This window comes from Aquila chrysaetos, chromosome 12 (genome assembly GCF_900496995.4).
Source record: "Aquila chrysaetos chrysaetos chromosome 12, bAquChr1.4, whole genome shotgun sequence".
In the NCBI taxonomy this organism is placed as follows: domain Eukaryota; kingdom Metazoa; phylum Chordata; class Aves; order Accipitriformes; family Accipitridae; genus Aquila; species Aquila chrysaetos.
In genome coordinates this window covers 3,402,643-3,420,950 of record NC_044015.1, presented here as the reverse complement: position 1 = coordinate 3,420,950, position 18,308 = coordinate 3,402,643, and positions in this window count along the sequence as shown.

The following is an 18,308-nucleotide window of genomic DNA, read 5'->3' as shown; positions in this document are numbered from 1 at the left end:
CCTGCACAGGGATGGGGCTCCCCACTCCCTCCTGCCCCATGGAGGGGCCAGCTGGGGCAGGCGGGGTCTGGGGGGGGGCCCCAGCACCCCAACTGCTCTGGGTTATGTGGGAGCGATGGAAGTCAGGCCTGGGGGGGGCCAGGGTGGGGGGGGCCGGGCTCAGGGGGTGCCCAGGGCACCCCGCAAGGAGGGCAACAGGGCAGGATTCAGGTCAGGCTCAGCACCCCCCCCCCATGTTATTTTAGGGTTACACCCCACCCCCCCCCGGCAAACCTGCAGACGGTGAGACGGTGCTGAGCCCCAAAAGGGGGGGACGGAGCCCCCCCAGCCCCACAGACGCTGCCTGCATGGGGCTCCCCGGCCCTGCCCTGATGCCGGGGGGTTGCCAGCCCCCCCCCCATGTAGGGGGGGGTGTGCACCACTTCTGCCAGGTGTCACCCCCCCATCCCTTGTCCCCACCAAGTTACAGCTCCAGCGAGATGGAGCGAGGCACACCCCCCCCAATTTGTGGGCGCTCTGCTCCCCCCAGCCCTGCCGGGTTATTTGGGGGGGGGGGGGCGACCTACCACCAACCCCCCCAGGCTGAGCCCTCACCGCTCCCCGCTGCCCTTTTGGGGGCTGCATTGGCCGGACCCCCCCATTTCAGCCCCTCCACCCCCCCCAGCCCAGCAGAAGCTGCACGGGGTGGGGGGCACACACCAGCCCCCCTCTTTTCCTGTGTCCCCCCCCCCCCCAAAAAAAAACCCCAAAAAAGCCCTGGCTGCTTCCCAAAGAAACGGCGGAGGCAAAACGGAGCCCGAAGAAGCAGGGATCCCCCCCCATCTCCATCCTCCCAGCGCGGGGGGGGCCGCCCCCCCAGCCCATCGCGCCCATCACCGTGTCCCGGGGCTGGGGCGGGGGGGGGGGGAGGTCGGGGTGCCGGCCCGGGGTGCTGATGGGTGGGATGGGGGCGTGGGAGGGGATGGGGGGTGGGACTGGGTGCTGGGGGGGAGGGGATGGGGTGGGGGGGGGGTCGGGTGCGGGACTGAGGTGCTGGGGGGGGGCCTCAAGGGTGCGGGAGGGGGGGGGATGGGGGTGCTGGGCTGGGGAGAGGGGTGCGGGATCAGGGTGCTGGGGAGGACCAGGGTGCTGGGGGGGGGGGGGGGGGGCGACACAGACACACACCAGGGTGCTGGGGGGGGGGGGGGCATTGGGGTGCAGGATCAGGGAGCCGAGACGGTCTTCGGGGTGCAGGATCAGGGTGCCGGGGTGGGCTGGGGGGGGGGAGACGGGGGGGTGCCCAGGGTGCCGAAGGGGACTGGGGGGGGGGGGGGGATAGGATTGGGGTGCCAGGGCCGGGGGGGGGGGTGGGGAGCAGGAGGGGTGGGGATGGGGATGCAGGTGCTGAAAGAGAGGGGGGGGGGGCGCGGTGCAGGGAGGGGGGGCAGAGGGGTGGGAGCTGGGGGGTGCCGAGGGGATAAGGGGGGGTGTATGGGGGGGGGGGGGCCGGGGGGGCCCCTCCAGCCCGTGACCCTTCAAGGTTCCGCCCGCTCCGCCCGGAGAGCCGCTAACAAAAGCGCCGCTTCCCAATGCAGCAGCCGGCGGCGGCAGCGGGAGGGGGGGGGGGTGGGGGGGGGGCACCCCCTTTTTCCTCCCATCCCCCCGCAGAGAAGACAACCGATGAGGAGACAGGGGGGATAAATGGAGGGGGGGGGACACCCACACACCGGACCGCATCGCCCGGGGAGGGGTGGGGGGGGGGGGGGCACCGGCCGCGTTCTTACCTCGCCGTCCCGGGGTGAGAGAGAGAGAGAAGGCGGGGGGGGGGGGGGTGTTGTAGGTGGGTGGGGGTCGGGGTGGGGGGGGTCCGGGGCACGGCGCACCCTGCGCCCGCCGGCAGCTCGGTTCGGCCCGGCCCCGCTCCGCTCCGCGCCGCCGCGGCGGGAGGCGCCGGGGCACCGGAGCCCGGGCGGGGCGGGGCCGCGGGGAAAGGGGAGGGATGGCGGGCGGCGGGGGGGGGGGGGGGGGGGGTTCGGATGAGCCGTTGCCGGGCCCGCCCGGTGGCTGCGGTTGCACCGGGGCCGCTCCGGGAAAAGCGGGGCTGTGGAGGGAACCGCCCCCCCCCCCCCCCCCCCCCCGCCTCCGCCCCGGGGAGGCGGCCCGGGCCGGCCTCGGTATTCCGCCCCCCCCCGCCCCTCGGTAATCCCCCCCCGCTCCTCGGTAATCCCCCCCGCTTTTTGCCTCGCCGCACCCCCCCCGGCAAAAGGGTATTCCCCCCGTCTCTGCCTTTCCTGGTATGGGGAGGGGCTGGAACAGACCCCTGCCCCCCCCCCCCGTCCCCTGCCTCAGTTTCCCCCCCATCCCCTGGCACGGAGAGGTGGTGGGACCCCGTTTCCCTCCCCCCCCCCGGGCAAGGGGGCTAACCCCCCCCTTTTGTTGCCGAGAACATCCCTGTCCCCCTGCCTCAGTTTCTCCCTGTAAAAGCCCCCCCCCCGGCCCCCGGCCTCCTTCCCCTCCGTGGCAGTGCAGAGGTGGCACGGCCATGCCCCCAGCCCCCTGCCTCAGTTTCCCCTTGCACAAGGGGTTTCCCCCCCCCCCACTTCCCCTCCCTGGCACTGCCAGCCAGCGTGACACCCTCAGCCCCCCCCCGCCTCAGTTTCCCCTTGCACAAGGGGTTTTCCCCCCCCCACTTCCCTTCCCTGGCACTGCCAGCCAGCGTGACACCCTCAGCCCCCCCCCGCCTCAGTTTCCCCTCGCACCGAGGGTTCAGAGCTGCTCTGTGCCCCCCCCGGGTGCTGCCCGACCGTGGCAAGGGGAGGCCGAACCTCCCCACCCCAGGGTGCAGGGGATGCCAGGGCAGGGGGGGGGCCACACCAGGGTGTGGGGCTGACACACAGGGTGGGGGCCCAGCGCAGCAGGAGAAGGTGCTTTGCTTTTACCGCTTCAGTGCTTCACCGCCGTTCCCCCCCTCCGCCATCTGCTTCCCCAGCCTGTTTTAGCTGAACTTTCCCCAAAAAAACCCAAATCAGAGTAGTCGGAAATAAACCATCTCCCCCCCCCCCCTCCTTCCCCCCCCCAGGCAGATGCTCGGGATGGGAAATCTTAGCTCAGCCCCCCCCCCCCCCCAAGGGTGCCGGGGTGTGTCGCGGGCGATGCAACCAACCTCCGGTATCGGTGTCACAGCTCCGCAGCCGGTTGGGTTTCCAGAGAAGCAAAGCAGGGATCCCGGAGAACTGCCGGGGCCGTGGGCAGCACGGCTCCTGCCTGCTTCGGTGTCATCAGTGCACTGAGTTGCGGCCAGTGCTCAGCCTGCCCCGGCAAGCAGGAGGTTTCTCACGCCGTCAGTGATTCACCTCTTCCTGCTTCTCCTTCGGTCCCTCCCGGTCCCCGGGGCGGGGAAGGGGACAGCCACACCCGGGGGGGGGGGACACACACACACTGGGTTGCTCCTGCAGGAAGGGGGGGTCTCCAGGGGAAGGAAACCGCTGCCGTGACTCAGCGCCTGAGTCACCGTCCCCAGGGGGACACCGAGGGGACACCGCCGAGCCCCTTGACCTATTCACACACCCTCGGCCCTCAGCTCCCCACGCTGGCCAAACTCCGGCTAATTAAGCCCAATTAACACTCCTCTGAATTAATTCCTCCCCAATTCCCATGCCTCCTCCAAGCATCGCCGAGATGCTTTTTGCTGAACATCACCACCATCCCACGGCACCCTAATATCCCTCGGCACCCTGACATCCCGTGGCCGTGATGCTCACAGGAATCCTCCCCGGGTAGGGATTTTGGCCGGCGGGCTGGAAAACCGCAGCTCGGGGACGGCTATTCTCGTCCGCAGCCTCTCTGACGAGATTTATACCCGGGCTGTGGGGTTTATTCGACCTTTCGGAAATAGAGCGAGTCGCAGAGGAGCTAATTGGCTCGCCGTAAATCCTGCAGCCGCACGTGTGATGAGCGGTGCCGTTCTCTGCTGCGGAGCGCCGAGGGTCCGGGGCGGGGGGGGGGGGGGGGGGGGGCAGGTCGGCCCCCTGCTTGCGTGCGCCCCGCCGGCCTCGTGCATGCCGAGCACGCGGAGCAGCGCGGGGCGTGAGCCGTGGCCCCCAGGCCTGTCCCGGCACGCCTGCCGCGGCCGGCACCGCACGGCACGAGTTCCCATGCCATCGCCCCCCCCGCCTGACCCCCCCCCCCCCCCCAAGCCCTGCTGGGGCCCGGGCAGGGGTTTTGGGGAGCGATGTCTTCACAGCAGCCCCCATCCTCACTGGTGGACACCCCCCTCGGATCAGGATCAGGATCAGGATCAGGCACCCAGCTCTGGTCCTGCCATAAAACCTCCCCTGCGCCCGCTTCCAGCCCTGCCCTAAGCAGCGAGCTTAACCCCGGCTAATTGCCTGGCTCCTAATTAGCTGCTGCTCGCTGCCTGCCTGCACCTGCAGGAAGGCCCTGCCTTGCCCGGTAGCCCTCTTAATGGGATGAACTGGGCAAACTGGGAATCGTGCAGTATCCTCCTAGGCTGACCCCATCCTCTCCCCGTAGGCGGGTGGCCGCAGCACCCAGCGCTGGGTGCTGGCCTGGGGATGCGCCGGGCATGGTGTCACCCAAGGGTTGGGCTGTGACGTGGCGGAGACTGGGAAAATAAATAAAAGCCGGAATAGAAATAGGAGAGAGGCAGATAGAAGGGGGAGATAATTCCCAACAAATTGTTCCCTTAATTCCGCCTTATCCGGGCCCAGATCTCCCGGCGTTTCCTTGCGCCTGGATCCTGGAGCGGCATCTGGGCGCTGAGATAGGGAGCGGGGTGGGGGGGGTCAGCCCTGCACCCATGGAATGGGTGCTGCTCCGGAGGGGTGGCTTCCATCTCCCCTTGCGATCGCCTGGCCCCCCCCGGGTGGGTGCTGCTGGTGTGTGGCCTGGGAGGGGGGGGCGTGGAGGAGCGTGGGGACCCATGGGTGCTGCGCGCGGAGCGGGGCGGGGAGGGTCCCAGTGCCGAGGGCGTCGCGGCTGGGAAGGTGGGGAAACCGAGGCACGGGGGGGGGGGGACCCAGTGATGCCAGCAAGGTGATGGGGGGAGACTGGGGCCGGGCTGTGGCGTGCATGGGTGTCTGCGTGTGTGCGTGCACACGCGTGTGCGTGCGTGCACGCGTGTGCAGCTGTGCATGCACCTGCGTGCATACACATACATGTGCGCAAGCACGGATGTGCGTGCCTATGCGCGCGCGTGCACGCGTGTGCCGGCCCCCGCGTGTCTCCACGCGTGTCTCCACGCGTGTGCTCGCGTGCGCGCGCGCCCCGCAGCGCGGGGAGCGCATCTCCCCGGGGTCTTCCCAGCTGCAGCCGAGGCCGTTGGGGCGGGTGCCCGGTGCTGGCTCGCTGCCCCCCCCCCCGGGTTCCGCGGCGCTCGGGTGCCGACGGCGAGGCCGCGCTGGCAATCCCGGGCGGGCAGGCTGCCCGAGCACAGGCCTGCCTTTCAGGGACCCCTCGCCGTGCCAACGCCACCCACCTGGGCCCGGGAGCCGGGCACCGAACCACAGAGCCGCCTTTGTGCCGCCGGGTGGGCGCGCGTGGGTACGTGCACGCGTGGGCGCGCGTGCGCCCGCGCGAGCGTCCCCCTCCGTTCGCTCGGCTGGGTGTATTGCGATCGCTCCCCAAACCTTCCCGGCTGGCACCGGCCCCCCCCCACGCACACCCCCCGCCGCCCCAAAATACGCCGCCGGGTCCCCGGCACCTGCCGCCGGCCGTGGCTGTGCCCGGCCCTTCCCCAGCACGCCGTGGCGCTCGGGGAGGAAGAGTGGTAATTAAGTTAATTTGCACATGCAAATCATCCTCAGTTTGAATCTGTTAATTTTATAATTTGATGTTTAATGTACATATTTGCTGTGTTTTCCCAGCCAGAAACCCAACATTTTCTGGGTGCTAATGATGGGGGCTGTGCTCCGGGGGCGGGGGAGAAGGACCCCATGGTTGCACAGATGCTGATGATGAACCAGAGACTAATTACCACCGGTAACGGGAGCACCCGGCGATGTGGGTGCCCGGCGAGGCCGGGAGAAGGGGCTCACCCAGCCGGGCTCTGCCTTCTCCCCGCAGCCCTCACCCGCCTGGCGTGGCAGCAGCCGGGGCCGTGCCGCAAACCGGCAATTTGAGTTGGGTTTTAAATATTTACAAATCACTACCTGTCGGTGAGGCTGATGCCGTCAGGGAGAAGGCGATGAGCTGCTGGGCACGGCCGCTGCTGGTGCGAGGCAGGGAGCTGCCTCCTACGCATGGGGCAGCCCCCAAAAATGCCTGAATTTGCCCCATTCTGGAGGCAGCACGTGTCTTTTCCATCCCTCCTGCCAGGGAGGTGTTTTGGGATGTGGGTGGTAGTGAGCTGAGACCTGGCAACTCGTGTCAGCCCGCTGCCAGCCTCCAAGGGATGGAGGGATGCGCCGGCACCGGAGGGTCCCCCCCGTGCAAGGCCACCGGCGGCATTCGCAGCAGCACCCAGCATCCCGGGGAGCCCAGCACCCACCGTCAGCACCTCAAACCGCAGGGCCCACGGCGGACACGCCACCCTCACCCCTTCCCGCGGCAGCCCTGAGAGCTCTGCCGGCGCGTCCTCATCCCCGAAAGTCCTGCCTGAAGATGGGGGACTGCAAAAACTGGGGCTGTGCGGGGTGTGCTGAGGCTGAGCATCAGCCCAAGGCCAAATATTACCCTGGGGCTGAGCATCACCCCGAGGCTGAGCATCACCCCAGGACTGAGCATCGCCCTGGGGCAGAGTATCACCCCAACACTGACCATCACTCCAAGGCTGAGCAACACCCTGGGGCTGAGCAACACCCTGGGGCTGAGCATCACCCCAAGGCCAAGCATCACCCTAGAGCCCGGCATTGCCCTGAGGCTGAGCATCACCCCGAGGCTGAACATCACCCGGAGGCTGAACGTCGCCCCAAGGCTGAGCATTACCCCAAGGCCAAGCATCACCCTGAGGGTGAGCATCACCCATGGCCAAGCATCACCCCGAGGCCGAGCATCACCCCAGGGCTGAGCATCGCTCTGGGGTCAAGCATCACCCCGGGACCGAGCGCTGCCCCGTGCCGCAGCAGCCGCGGGCTGGCAGAGGCCGCAACGCCACGTCCCTGTTTATCTGTGGTGCCGGCTGGGGTTTTGCATATGCCGGATTTACAGGTTCCCTTTGAAGCTCCGGCTGCTGTCGGCTCCTCGTCTCTGCCTCGGTGGAGATAAAGCGGTTCCCCGCAGCCACCAAGCTCGGGAAGGATGTTGCCACCCGCCTGCCCGGGGCTGGATCCGGCCGGGTGATCCCCAGATCCCCAATAAGGCAGGGAGCAGCCCTTGGGGAGCAGGAGAGGGTGATGCCACCTTTCTAATGAAAACTAATTGCGATTAATCCCGTCTCATTGTTTACTCGGGGCTGATTTAAGCACATTTCAGGCTAGACTGAGCAGTTGAACATTTCTAATGTATTTTTCTTTCTGCTTTAATGACCTCGTTCCTGCCACCCCGCTGCCGTCTCCCTGCTCCGGGAGACGAGCGGTAACTTCATCAAGTTAATCTGGAAAGAGAAAAACCCTCCGTGGCTGCTCTGGGGGTGGCTGGGAAGGGACTGCGCACCCCCGAGCCCCATGGGGACCCAGCTCGGTCCAGTGCCGGCCGGGACAGCCCCTTGTCCCCATGAGACTCACCCAGCCAGGGCCGTCACCATCACTGGGCTCTCCTGTCCAGCTGTTCCCCAAGCCCAAATCCAGCTGTTCCCATTGCCAGCCGTGCACAAGCCCCTCCGGCCGCTCTCCCCGTGACCCCAGAGCTCTCCCATCCAGATGTGCCCCCCATTGCCCCCCTCCAGCTGTTCCCATTGCCATCCCAGGGCTCTCCCATCCAGATGTGCCCCCCATGACCCCCCATCCAGCTGTTCCCGCTGTCACCCCAGGGCCATCCATCCAGCTGTTGCCCCCAGACCAGCTGTTCTCACTGTCACCCAGGGCTCCCCCATCCAGATGTGCTCCCAGGAGCCCAGTCTCTCCCAATCCAGCTCTTCCCTCCCCTTCCCCAGCCCATGGCCCCTTCCCTCCCAGTCGTCCCCGCACCCCAGCCTGTCCCCATGTTCCCCCCCAGACCCCCCCCAGCCTCCCACCGAGCCGGGGCTATTTTTAACCTCCCCTTCAGCTCTCTCCTGCTCTGTTTCCATCCAGAGCCAGTGACTTTCGCAATCTCCTTTTTCCAACCCGGAGACTTTCTGTTCTCCTCCTTCCCTCCCTCCGGCGATGAAACGATGCTGGGGGGGGTGCCCAGGGAGGTGCTCGTCTCCTTGGGTCCCTGCTGAGGGGCTTTGCCACACTCACCTTGTCCTTCGGAAGAGCTGTCGCCCACCCTCGCTCCTCCCCAGCTTTTCCCCTTTCTCCCCACGAGGATAAAATCCTTCGCGCTTCCATATCCCGCTGAGGAAGAGGAGCAGAGCGAAGGTTTTTGGGGTGGGCAGGGAGGAATTTGCCTGCTGGGGTCTTAGCAGGGGTGATGGGGTGATGAAGCGTGTCCCCCCCATCCACCCTCCAACACCACCGCACCCCACTGACCCTCGCCCCGTGTCCCCTCGCTCCCACCCCATGCCTCAGTTTCCCCAACACCCCAAGGCACCGTGACCAAGGGACCCCCCCCAAACCCAACCACCGGTACCAGCAGCCCCCCCAACTGGGCCGTCCCCATGGCAGGCAGCTGGCACGGATGCCACCGGCCCCCCATAAGGATGCCCTTTGGCAGAGCAGCTCTTGCCGGGGAAGAGCCGGCCCCGGCAGCGATTGTAATTTTCCCCTCAAGCGTGGCTAACGCCGGCGCTCGCCGGGCGGCACAGCCGAAGCCAAAGCATTTTCCCCCCCCCCCGGGGTAGCTCAGGCAACACCCGCTGCAGAGACAAGACCTGGGGGGGAGATATCCCCTCCCACAGCCGAGAGAGAAAAGAAACCACAAGAATTTCACCCCAAATAATGGCACAAACTTGGAGCAGGCTGCTGAACCCATCCTGCCATTTATTTGGATTTTTTTTCCCCCTCCCTCAGCTATTCTCCAGGTTTCAGCCCACTCCTAAAGCTCTGACGTCCCCTCTCCAAGAGGATAAAACTCTGGGAGCCAGGGACACGTACAGAGCTCTGTTCCTCAGACAACAGCCAAATTCACTAAATTCAAGGACAATCAGAGTCGAAGAAGCTGGGGGTTTTATTATTTATTTATGCTATTATTACAGTGAGTTCGTAAAAAATGATGCGCTCCCAGCTTTGAAGTGGAGCACACAAACAGCTGTAAATGGTTAAAAAAACCCAATTAAATGGTGAAAATCCTGCCCTTCCTCCCTGTCTAAGGACTGGTGTTAAGATCAGCTCTTCCCTTTCCTTAATCTGTGATTTTTTACCTTGATAGCAATTTTCCCTGGGCTGCCAGCCGGTTGGTAAACGGCCTCTTTTGTCTTTAGCCCTTCCTTTCTTTTCAGGAAAATGGAATCCTATTTTTTTATCAGTGTGTTATTTATACACCGAGGATGCGGTACCCAACGCCACGAGACGGGGTGATGCTCCGGTACCCGCCGCATCCCCGGGTGGGGGATAAACCCACAGCGGGTGCCATGGGAGCAGAGGGACCGGTTGCTTTGGGCATCAGCCCGTGGCTTGTTTAACGTCCCCGTCTGTCACCGTGAGTGCCCGGGACGCGGTCCAGCGAGCGGTTTGTGGTGGTGAAGTGCCAAGCCGGCACGCCGCGGGCGCCTGGCAGGCGCGGAGAGGTTTCATCGGTGTTTCCCATGGCCGAGCATCACACCGTTGTGCGTCCCCACCCTGGCAGGCTTTGTCCCCAAAAGGGTGTCTGTGCTGGGGTGGGTTCCAGCCCCTCTACGGCCGCATCGCACCGGGAATGCTCCCCAATTTGTCCTCCGGACCCCGAGGCCGGATCCTGCATCCCTCTGCCCGGGGAAGACTTTGGCCTCGCTGCCGCCCAGGGCTTCGCTCCGATCGATGCTCCAGCCTCTCTTAACACCTCGCAGGGATCGATGGACAAGGCAGGGAATTGCCTGCACCGGAGGGACATGGCTAATCCCCCTGGCAGGGCTCTGCCTGCAGCCACTCGACTTAACCCTGCCTGTGCCGTGGCGGTCACCAGGCTCTCCGGCAGTGTCACCCGTCTGATGTCCATCACCACGGCCTCTGGGCACAGTCACGGTGCTGCATCCCCAGGGCTCTGCCTATTTTAGCCGCCTGCTCCCGTCTCTGCCTCTCTTCTCCCCAAGCTGGAAAGAGCTCTGAGAGCCACCGAGAAAACACCAAAATCCACTGAAATCTCCCCAAAACTGGAGCCTGCTGGTGGCACTGGGGCTGTTTCCCCAGCTGCAGGGACACCGCCGCTTGTCGCTGACCTTCCCCTGCCAGACCCCACGCCCCACTTCCACAGAGCATTTAATCACTAAAAGGCAATTTGGCATCTGAAAATCACGCTCTGCAAATGGGTGCTGGGGTGCCCACGCTCCCACGGGGCTCCCGGGTGGGTGCACATCCCCAGTGGGGTCTGGGGGGCTGGGAGAGGGCTCCCACACTGTGGAGATGGTCCTATCCTGCACTGCCCACGCGGCTGGAGCACCGGAGCATCCTGAAACGGGAGCAGGAACCGGCTCAGGCAGCGCCAGCGACCTGCTGAGCCCTGTCACAGCTCAGCACACACATGAGTTCATCACAAGCAGGATCCAGGTCCCTAAGGGGAAGCACGGCCAGGGATGCTGGGGACGGCGATGGCCCGGCAAGGAGCTGGATCCTGTCCTGGGAAGTCGGCTTTCGAGGAACAGCGGTGCGGGGAGAGGGAAGAGGAGGCTGGAAAGGCTCCAAGATCAGCAGCTCTGATACGAAACCATAAATTATCCTCCCGGCTGAGCCGGCTGCGGGGAAAGGCAGCCCCTCCGAAAAGCCAGGGAAGCGGCACAGCCAGCGCTGACCCCGGCATCGCTGCCATCTCCCTCGGCTCTGGCTAAATCGGGGTGAGCCGGCTGCCATCGTTAGCGGGAGCTGCAATTTCTCATCAATCCAAAGCGAATAATTAACGGGCGCCAGTGGCCGGGGCTGCTTCCCGCATCCATCACGGCACGTGGCCCCAGGGCCGGCAGGGTTGGTGCCTGCTGTAAATCACCGGCACGGAGGCTCTGTGCCAAAGCATGCCGGCCAGCACCGCCGGCTTGCTGGCCCCCAAGCGTGAGCCGGTCCCTCGGCGGAGCAGAAACCCCCCCAAATTTGGCAGGAGGATGGGGAGCATCCGCGGTGGGATGGGCAATGCCGGGATGCGTCGGTTGGGCTGGGATGACTCCGGTTCCCTTCATCCCCCTCCGGCAAGCGTTAACCAGCGCCGCTTCCCGGCATCCCCACGATCTAATTACACCCAAGATGAAGCAGGGAACGATACCTTGCCTTTAATTAATAACTCGGCACAGCTGAGAGCAGGCTGAGAGCATGAACGCCGGCTGCCGGCGGTTCAGGGTGCTCAGGTTTTGGGGTGCAGACCCCCTGCTCCCCACAGGCACCCTTGGAGCCCGAACGGGAAACAGGAGCTGAAAAATGACATTTAAATAATAAATCCCAGCTATTAAGGGGAGGCCATACCTGGGAGAGTCGGCCAGCGCCGGCGGCCAGCCGGGTAATTAGACCGCGGCTGAAATGATGAAAAGATATCTGCAGGCTTTGAGGCCGAGGCTTTGAAGCTGTAAATCCTGTGAAGGCAGCATCCCCGCACGCACCCGCCGGGAGATATTTACCCGGGACCTGCTTTCCACCATCCACGCCATGCCCAGAGCCTAGAAATAAGTGTCTCCCCCGGGGAGATGCTGAGCCCAGAGGGATGCTCCTGGGTACCCCAAATTCTGAGCATCTTGCTCTGGGGAAAGGCAAACCCAGTGCTGGGAATGCACCAGGTACCACGGCGGCGTGGCGGTTCAGCCGGAGGTTAATCCGGTGCCGTGCGCGGGGGTTGCCTGTGCCGGGGAGCGCTGGAGCCTCGTCCCGCGGGGAGCCAGCGGGAATCAATGAGTGTTGGAGCTTCTGGGATTAAGGAAAAGGCCCCGGTTCAAACCAGGGGACGGATGAGTTCGGCAAGGACAAGCGCTGCTGGGGAAGGGTCGGCGTTGCCGGGGGGTTCCACCGGCCTGGCTGGGGCTGCTCCTCCAGCCCGTGGAAGGGCTTCGATTTAAGACACCCCCGCGTCGTGTTTGCGTGTGCACACCCCCACGTACACGCAGCCACCCCTGCACGCTCCCGTGTGTGCGCGCACCCGTGCTCACACCCACCCCTGCGTGCGCCCACCCCTGCACCCTCACCCCCACCCTGCTCCCACACCCCACACGCTCCCCAGCACCCCACAACGGGCAGCAGCAGGAGCAGCACGGCCTCCCCGGCCGTGGGTCCCGCAGCCGGACACACGGACACGCTCCTGGGGTGCCAACGTGCCGTCCCGCATCTCCCCGGCCACGGAGCTGCGTCCGCCGTGGTCACCAAGGCTGCGGCCGCATCGGGGATGGACCTTTTGGTCCTTAAACACCAGCCCAGCTGCGGCCGTTCACCCAAAGGGATGCGATCAGGTCTGCGGCGGAGCCAGGAGCATCCCGGGATGCGGGTGCCAGAAGGGGCCTGTCCTTGGAGAGGGATCCATATGGGAATACCCTTAGATTTGGCCTCCCACCTGCCCCAAAAACCTTTGGCGTGGGGGGCTCGGGCTGGTGGTGCCGGGGGATGCCGTAAGGGATGCAGGTGGGAGCCGTACGGCTGGACTGGACAGCCAGACCCCAGCAGGAGCGAAGCAGGAGCTCAGCACAGGGGTAATTAGCAGCTTGTGATTCCAGATCCTCATTAGGGGCTGGCACCCCCCCCTGCCCCCCCTGCTGTTGTGCTCCGTGCAATTAGTCGCTAAGTAACACGCGGATATTTATACCCGGGCGAGGAACCGGGCCCGCACGCTGCCGGCATCACCGGGATGCTCTGGCTTGGGGCCTGGCCAGCGTGGGGACGGTGACATTTTGGGACAAACAGCCGGTCCTTGGAGGCCGAGGAGGCCGTCAGAGTCCGAGGGGCAACCCGGGGTGCTCAGCGGTGGGGACAGCACCCTAAGGTGGGAACCCACAGGGACGCACGTCACATCGTCACCCCCGGGGAAGCCACAGCCCTCGCACCGCCGCGGGGGACCGGCTGCTCTGAGAGCCATTTCTATAGGGAAGATGTTTTATCTTCCCTCTCACCCCACCCTAATTAATTGTTTTAATTAAGGAAATGCCACCTCCACTCCCGACTGCCATTTGCCTGCAGAAACGTTGCTAATTACGGCGAAGGAAATGCGCTGTGGCTTGTTAAACCCGTTCACAGGCAGCTGGGAGGGGGGTTGCATGCGTGGGGGGGGGGCTAAAAATATATGGGAAAAGGGAAAATAAATGAGCTCTAACATATAAATCGCCGTCCCGGGAGCGGAGGGGATTTGGGGGTCCCCTGTGAGGGGAAGGGGTGGCCGTGGTCCGGGGATGTGCCTGGAGGGGGAGGTCTGGTACCTCCATCCATCACCTCTGCCCAGCAGCGGGCGGGCACTAACGAAGCGCCCTTCGTTACCGTGTCACCCAGATGGAGCCCGGCTTGAGAACGGGGATTTAAACCCCAAGTTTGCAGATGTACAGAGCTGTCACCGACACCTCCTTCGCCGGCTTTGTCAGCAGCAGCCAGGAGCTCGCGCTGCTTTCTGCTCTTTAACAGGTTTCATGAATTTTAATGGGCAGTTGCTGCTGGGTTTCTCCTCCTCTTCCCGTTGCTTTTTCCCCCTCACAGCCTTTCGGGTCACCCTTCTCCTCCCCAAGGCATCTCCGGGTTCACAGCCAGCCCTTGGCATCCTCCGAGCCCCCCCAAAACCTTCCCCAGCATCCCCCCCGCCGCCCCTGCAATGGAGATCTCGCCCCAAAGGTACAACCATCAGCGCGGGGTGTTCGCCGCGGTGCTGCCGGCACAACGGTGCCGCTGCTCTGGCCGGTGGCTCTGGGCACCTCGGTGGCTTTTTCCGAAATTCAATGGATGTAAAGGCTCCAGAGACGCCACTTCAGAAACATCCGTCTTTATTAGCAGCTGTTTAACACCTCCCTGAGGGACCATAACGAAGGGAAGCAACTTAATCACCGTCATGCAGCAAAGTGCGGGCAAGCATGTCTCTCCCGGCTGCCCGGCCATGGCCGTTCCCACCACCGGCACTGCCGCTTTCCCGTGTCTGCGGTGTCTTCAGGTGCTCCCACCTGGTGACAGTGTCCCTCCTGGTTCCACCCAGCTCTGTGACAATGGCCCTCCTGGTGTCTTCTGCTCTTCTGACGACGGCTCTCCTGGCCCCATGTGACGGCATCCCTCTTGGTCCTGAAGCCTTGTCCCTAATGGTCCCTCCAGGTTCTCTTGGTCCATTCTGGCCCTGTGATGATGTCCCTCCTGGTTCTGCAACCATGTCCCTCCTGGTCCCTCCTGGCTCTCTGATGTCCCTCCTGGTTCTCCAACAATGTCTCTCCTGGTCCCACACAACAATGTCTCTCCTGGCCATGAGCAATGATGCCTCCCTGGTCCTCCTGGCCCACCGATGATGGTCCCTCCTGGTCCCCTCTCATCCCTTCTGCCCCCATGCAATAATGTTCCTCCTGGTCCCGTGCTGCTGCCGGGCAGGGGATGCTCCAGGCAAACCCCCCTCTCAGCCCATCTCCAGAGCCCACAGCCAGGCCACCACCGAAGTTTCTCAGGAAGGAACGCCGGATCCTGCCCTTTTCCCCAGGGGATTTGGGGCGCAGGGCCAGCGCGTTGCAAAGCGAAGAGGTTTGGGATTGAGCCTGCAAGGGAAAGGCCGTGGGGCCATGGGTCCCCAGACCACCTACCCAGGGATGGGGACACTGGGGACAGCTTGTCACGGGGGATGGTGGCACCCCCAGAGCACCCACCACGCTCCCATAGGATTTCCAGGCGGCTCCACTCCCACCCTGCAGCACCGGTCCCAGCCCCACACGGGACCCCGACGGCTCTCCCCCACCCTCGGACCACTGCCCATCCCGCCCGGCCGGATCCTGCACAGGGCGCTGGGAAGCAGGGGGGAGCTGGGCCAGGCTTTTTTCTTTCCCCATCTCCTTTATATTTGGGTCCACTTCCGAACAAAAAGCACCGCTTTGAAACGACTTGCAGTTGCCGAAGTGATCGAAATAACATTTTCTGGCCAAGATTTCGCTTTGTTTTTTAAAAACGCTGCTTAGAAATCGCTCGGCACTGTCAGTCCCTCCCCTGCCACCGCCAAATCCCCGGAGATTTTGGAGCTGATCCCACCTGGCTCTGAAATTCCCCTTTTTCTGGGGGAAATTTCCTGGCTCCAACCCCCTCCCCGAGAGCCGGTGTTGGACCCGGGTGAATTTTGGGAGGGATGGAAACAAGCCCGGGCTGCCGGCAGCTCCGCTTGGCTCCCTGGGCTGGGAAAAACCTGTTCCAGGAAAGGTGCGTAGGAGGGGGGAAAGGATCAGGAGAAGCTGGATCAATCCTCCTCAGAGCTCCTGCAGCGATGCTGAGTCGGGTACCGCTGTCCCGGCACGGTGGAGGGAACGTGGTCCCACCGATAAGTGTCTGTCCTCCCGTCCGTGGTCATTGAACTGCCCTGCAGTATGTGGGGAGATGGTGGCTGTGGTCATGGGGAGATGGTGGTTGTGGCCATGGGGAGATGGTGCTTGTGATAACGGGGAGATGGTGGCTGTGGTCATGGGGAGATGGTGGTTGTGGCCATGGGGAGATGGTGCTTGTGATAACGGGGAGATGGTGGCTGTGGTCATGGGGAGATGGTGGTTGTGGCCATGGGAAGATGGTTGTAGCCATGGAGAGATGGTGGTTGTGGCCATGGGGAGATGATGGTTGTGGCCATGGAATTTGCATCGGGGGCTTGAATCTGCAACTGGCCGATCTGTCCCTGAGAGGGCAGGATCCCGGCCCCATCTCCTGTTTTGCAGCCTCCATAGGTGAGGCAGAGTGAAAATGGGCCAAAAGGGGAAAAATGGGAGGTGCAGCAGAGGGAAGTTGCTTGCCCACGGTCCCTTTGCCAGAGGATGCAGGTATTCCCTGTGCACCCATCGGCCCTCCCCAGGGAGGATCTCCATCACCCACAACCCTTCCTTCATCCCTCATCCCCCATCTCCATCACCCCCAGCCCTGCCTTCATCCCCTGTCCCTCATCTCCATCACCCCCAACCCTGCCTCCATCCCCACCGCAGCGACCCCGCGCCCAGATGCTGCGCCTGCCACCAGCTCCCGCATCCCCGCGAGGCGAGGGAGATGGAGAGGAGCGCGGGGAACCGGCGCGCTGAAGATCAAGAGGAAAATGATCAAAGGAGGGATGTGGGTGAGCGCTGGCAACCCCGTCACCCTGGAGACGGGAAGCAAATATTTGGGCTAATAGCACTCTCGGGGAGCGGGGCCCGGCGCTTCCCATTGTCAGGCGACAATAGCGATGGGCAGCCGCCCCACTGATCCGCTGCGGGCCCGGCTTCATTAGACATCGCCGGTGCGGGGGGGGAATTTGGGGTATTCGCAGGTTCGTTAAGGGAATCGGTCATCAGTCAGCGCCGAGTGCTGGACCGGAGGGATGCTCGGCTGGGGGGATGCTTGGTTGGGGGATGCTTCGTTGGGGGGATGCTCTGGCACAGGGATGCTCAGCTGGAGGGACGCTCGGTCGGGGGGATGCTCGGCCGGGGGGATGCTTGGCCAAAGGGATGCTCTGGCAGAGGGATGCTCGGCTGGAGGAATGCTGGGGGTGGTGGGGAGGGCAAAGGGGCCACAGGGATGATGCTCTCCCGCAGGGGCACCGTGCCACAAGACCGGCAGCACCGGGGGTACCACCAGCCTGGATCTGACATTTTCTGCAGGGTGCGGATGTCTGTCACACCCCCGAGCTCAGCCTTTCCCCACCGACACATCTCCCAGCTGCAGCGAGCCCTCCTCCAGCCTTCCTCCCGCAAGGCACAGCCTCCCCGGCTCCTGCTGGCCCAGGGAATGCTCCTCCTGCCTACCCAGGAGGGAAACTGAGGCACGGAGCGCTCAGACAGGCAGCAAGCAGCTGGGGAGGGTCTGCAGGAGCTGCTCCAGCCCACTGTGGCCGTATCCTGCAGCCCAGGGCCCAGCACCCTCTTAGTGCATCTGCCCCCCACCTGGAAACCCCCAGCCGGGCTGGCAGGATGCGGCCCCCGACCTCCATCCCATGGGTGCTGGGTGGGGATGGGGCCGGAGCAGCCCCGGCGGCAGCTGTGCTGGGGGGACCAAATACACACCCACACACACATATAGATATTACTTTTTTAACATATATGTATATTTTTCATAAACTCAAGCATCTGGTTGAACACAGAGAAGAACATTTATTTTAAATATAAATATTTCTCCATATGTCTCCAGTTTTAACCTGACACTGCCTTTGCAGCCCACGTCCTTAAGGTAATGGGCTATGGAGGACAGCCAGGCTGCCATCTCCCACCCTCCCACCTAGGGACACCCCGGGGAGGTGACAGTGCAGGACCGGGTGGCCCTGGGCCACTCACCTGCTGGCAACTGGGCCAGCACCTGCCTGGGCACCCGCTGGTCTGTCTGCACGGGGCAAGGCAGGGTGGGCACAGCCCAGGGTGCTGCGGGGTCCTGGGGGGGACAGGAGGGAGGTAATGGTTTCAATAATAATAATGATAATAATGATGATGATGATGATGGTGATGATGGTGATGATGATCATGATGATCATGATGATGATTATGTATATTCTGTATTTATATTATTATAATAATGTGTTTATATTTATTTTATATTCTTTATTTTAATAATGCTGATGCTGATGCTGATGCTGATGCTGATGCTGATAATAATAATAATAATAATAATAATAATAATAATAATAATAATAATAATAATAATAATAATAATTCTTGAGCTGGCAAAGGGCCTCTGGCTCGTGCTGGGAGCGGAGCAGTCCCCGTCCGTCCCCGCAGCACAGTACCTGACGTGCCGCCTGCCCGCCCATTCCAGGAGCACGGTGGAATTGGAGTGACACGGAGGAAAATCAATCTGAATGAATGAGGTCACCCGCCTTATAAATAATTCATCATAGCCGCGTGTTAATACACCTCTCCCCTGTGTGCCGCGGGGGGGGGGCAGGTGGAGGAGCTGCACAGCTGGGCTGGGTGCTGGGTGCCAGAGCTGGGTGCTGAGTGCCAGTGCGTCACAGCCATGCTGGGTGCTGGTAACTGGTGCTGGTGCAGCACAGACATGCTGGGTGCTGGGTGCCAAGACTGGGTGCTG